The following is a 4423-nucleotide window of genomic DNA, read 5'->3' on the forward strand; positions in this document are numbered from 1 at the left end:
TTTTTTTTGGTTTTTCAAGACAGGGTTTCTCTGTGTAGCCCTGGCTGTCCTGGCACTCACTTTGTAGACCAGGCTGGCCTCGAACTCAGAAATCCGTCTGCCTCTGCCTCCCGAGTGCTGGGATTAAAGGCGTGTGCCACCACGCCCAGCGTCATTTTTGTTTCTTTATGATCATTCTCACTACTTATTTTTTCTCAATTTTATTGATACTTTTAAAAGCTTTCTGTTTTAATAGTTCCTTTGTTCCTATGTTCTCTTATATCAATTTCTAAAAAGTTCTTAGTATTTTCCTTTTTTTGAAAATTATTATGTGTGTATATAATTTAAAATAATTCTAACTTTAAGTATATTTTGATCATATTTCCCCCTCCCCTTCCCACCTGACACTAATTTTTCTCAAGAAACAAACAAAAACTCAATACAATAAAATTCCCCAAAACCAAGAAAATAAAACACCACCCAAAAAAGAACTTTAAAACATACCACGTACACACACAAACACACACACACACACACACACACTAAAACCAAAAAACCTGTGGAGTCCAGGCAGTAGTGGTGCACACCTTTAACCCAGCATTCAAGTGACAGAGGCGAGAGTATCTCTAAGTTGGAGGCCAGCACCAGCATGCTCTATATTTCTACACAGAGAGTTTCAGCACAGCCATGGATACATGGAGAAACCTTGTCTCAAAATAAAAGGAAAAAAAATTAGAGTTTATCGACAGGATGAAAGTTAGAGACTTGGGGGCCAGCAATAAGAAATCACATCATCTACTGAAAAATGTTAAAGCTAGTACTAAAAGGTACTATAAGTAAGTAAGCTGCTATTTCTTTCATTGAGTTACCAACAACATTAAACAAGGTCTGATTAAACACTTCACACACTACTAAGATGAGCTACTGTCACACATCCCTTCCACTTGGTTCCTAACAAGCCATAAAATGAAAGAAAGAGATTAGTGTGATAGACATGGCAGTGTAAGGGATGTGTGACAGTAGCTATGCAGAAGAAGCTTGCCTGTAATTTCAGGCGCCCTCTACAGGGAGCTAAGTGAGTCCCAGTGCATAAACCTTGAAATACTCATTCAGCTCATCTTTTGGCAGGAGCTTTCTTTAACTTTCCCTGACCAACCCCTAAATAAGAAAAGTATAGTATCAAGAATCACATAGACAATAATTATTCTTGTTTTCTATCACAAATCACTCCCTGAGATGAAAGCAGATCTCACAATGACTAGTGCACAGAATGACTTTCACAGAATGATAGAGGTTTGCCTGAAAATCTGCATGATGAAACAGCAACATTCAATGACCAGTTCTTGAAGCTATATAAATGAAAGAATACGAAAATCATTATCCAGGAGCTCTGAATTCTGGAATGGGAGCCATCTTAATAGACTTGGTGCATGCTTTGCTTGTCATTAGGATTGTCATTAGCAAGCAACAAACACTGACAAACTGCACTTTGTAGATTTTGAGGGCTAACAGCATCGGGATGTGGGTAGTCCTCATTGTTCTTCAACGGATTTTTTTAATCCACCCTTGAGGAACCATGTGGGTAGACAGGTGCCGGGGTTAAAAATTCATATGGTATGTGATAGGATTTGGGTGAGGAAATGGAGCAGAAGGGATGGACATTTTAACAGCTTGTGGGGTTTTATAAGTGGAAAGGGAAGGGGGAACATATTTCCTCCATTGGGAAAATCCATTGAAATATATAACTGTGCATACTGAGAAACCAGTCTAATTTCAAAGTTCCAAGAGAGATTTTAGGAAATGTAATAATATATTATAGAGCTAAAAGACTACACAAAACTTGAGGTGTTCTCCACAGAACTTTCTGCTCAGTATGATAACTGATTAATTGTAAGCCTATGTGGGGCACGGAGAAAAGGGGGACAGACTCCTGTATTAATCCATTTTTAAACAGGCACTGCATTGATACAGAAGTCAACAAATAGTTATTGTGATTGAGGGTACATATAAAAAGTCTGACTACAGACAGTGGAGAATGAAAACCCTGGTCTTTAAAAATCAATTCTACTCTCATGAAAGTTGTAAATAAGAAACACTGCAAGAATAAATGTCAGTACAGGGTGCATTTGAATAGGGATTTCACATGGGGAATCTGTGACTCAAACAATAATGGCACAAAAAGTACATGCTTGGAACCTGAGAAGGCAGCTGGTCACAGTGCATCCACAGAAAGCAAAGAATGGTGGATGATGGTGGTAGGCTAGCTTTCTCCTTTGTATTCACTCCATGGCCCAACTTTAGAGGACCATGCTGCCCACACTTTAGGACGACTCTTCCCATCTCAATCAACCTATATAGTTAGTACCTGAAAATGTAGCCAGAGGCTTGTCCTTAGGGTTTTTTGAGATCCTGTAAAGCTGATCATGTTAACCACCAAAGATGGATAAACACAATAAATAATAAAAATATTTGTAATATAAGCTGTCTAAGTGTGATAATAAAGGACAGTGAACATAAATTTTACTGGGAAAATAAAAGATATTATAAAGAAAAAAAAAAGTACATGCTTTTATCTCCCCGGTACAAAAGGGAGAGAGACTCAGAGGAGCGCAAACATTGTAAGCTGTTATATAATAAAATTAATACTTGACCTGTGATTCATTTGGATGTTAGTATATAAATAGCTGCCAAGTACATATGACTAACTGTGATGTCATATGCAAAATAACTAGAATTTTGAGATACATGGGAATGTCATAGATAGACAACAGATGATAGATGATAGGTAGATGAAAACTGTTGGATAAAAAAGAAGGAAGGAAGGGAGGGAGGAAAGAGGGAAGAAAGGGAGCGAAAGAAAGAAAGAAAGAAAGAAAGAAAGAAAGAAAGAAAGAAAGAAAGAAAGAAAGAAAGAAAGAAAGAAAGAAAGAGAAAGGAAGGAAGGAAGGANGAAAGAAAGAAAGAAAGAAAGAGAAAGGAAGGAAGGAAGGAAGGAAGGAAGGAAGGAAGGAAGGAAGGAAGGAAGGAAGGAAGGAAGGAAGGAAGAGAAATTGATATAGATAATAGAGATAGATAAATTGATTGATATATTATTTATAAATAGATGATACATGCAAGATAGGTACATGATAAATAAAAGATATATACATAGATGATAGATAATAGATGATTATAAATACATAAGTGTTATATAGATAGACACTACTTTTTAATGCACATGCCAATTATTTCCAATATTTTTATTATGAACACTATTCCAATGAACACCCTTAAATAGGTATTCTTGTTGATGAGTTTGTTGATAATGAGGTATGTTTCTTGGATGCAGCAGAAGGATGGATCCTATATCCTATTTCTGCATCTATTCTGTTAGTCTGTGCCTTTTTAAAATTGCAAAACTGAGACCATTAAAGTTGAGGAGTATCAATCAGTAGTTTTTGTGGAATCCTGTTATATTGTTACTGTTGTTTTAGAGGTAGTACATGTGTGCATGCATGTGTGTATTTGTGTGTGAGCATGTCTGTCTGTGTATGTATCTGTGTATGTTTCCTCTCTTTTGATTTCCTTGTCTGTGATTTTTTTATTCTTTGTAATTTCTAGTGTGATGTCAACCTCTTTAGGTTGTAGTTTTTTCTTCTATCACCTTCTATAAGGTTGGATGTGTAGATAAATATTGCTTATATTTGATTTTATCACAGAATGTCTTATTTTATCCATTTCGGTGATTGAAAGCTTTGCTGGATGTATTAATCTGGAATGATTGGCCTGTATGGCTTCTTAGAGTCTGTAGCACATCTGCTCAGGCCCTTCTGACTTTGAAATTCTCCACTGAGAAGTCAAGTGTAAATCTAATAGGTCTGCTTTTATATGTTACTTGGTTATTTTCCCTTGAAGCTTTTAATATTATCTCATCACTTTTTCTCTTTAGAGTTTTGCTTGTTTTGTACTGAAGGACCTTTCTTTTCTGGTCCAATCAAATTGGTATACTGTATGCTTCTTTTGCCATTTTAGGCATTTCCTTTATGTTAGGAAAATTTTCTTCTGTGGTTGTTGAAAATATTTTCTGGGTCTTTGAGCTGGTTTTCTCCTCCTTCCTCCATTTCTATTGTTCTTAGATTTGGTCTTTTCATGGTGTTTCAGATTTCCTAGACATTTTGTGTCTAGCAATGTTTAGGTTTAACATTTTCTTTGACTAATGTATCCATTTTTATCATATCTTCAACCCCTGAGATTCTCTCTTCCATTTCCTATAGTCTATTGGTGAGACTTGGCTCTGAGGTTTCAATTTATGTTCCTAAATTTCTCATTTGCAGATTTCCCTCAGTTTAATTTTTTTTTAATTTTTGATATTTTTATTACATATTTTCCTCAATTACATTTCCAATGCTATCCCAAAAGTCCCCCATAGCGCCCCCCACTTCCCTACCCACCCATTCCCATTCTT

The sequence above is a fragment of the Mus caroli genome, chromosome 1 (assembly GCF_900094665.2).
Source record: "Mus caroli chromosome 1, CAROLI_EIJ_v1.1, whole genome shotgun sequence".
NCBI lineage: Eukaryota > Metazoa > Chordata > Mammalia > Rodentia > Muridae > Mus > Mus caroli.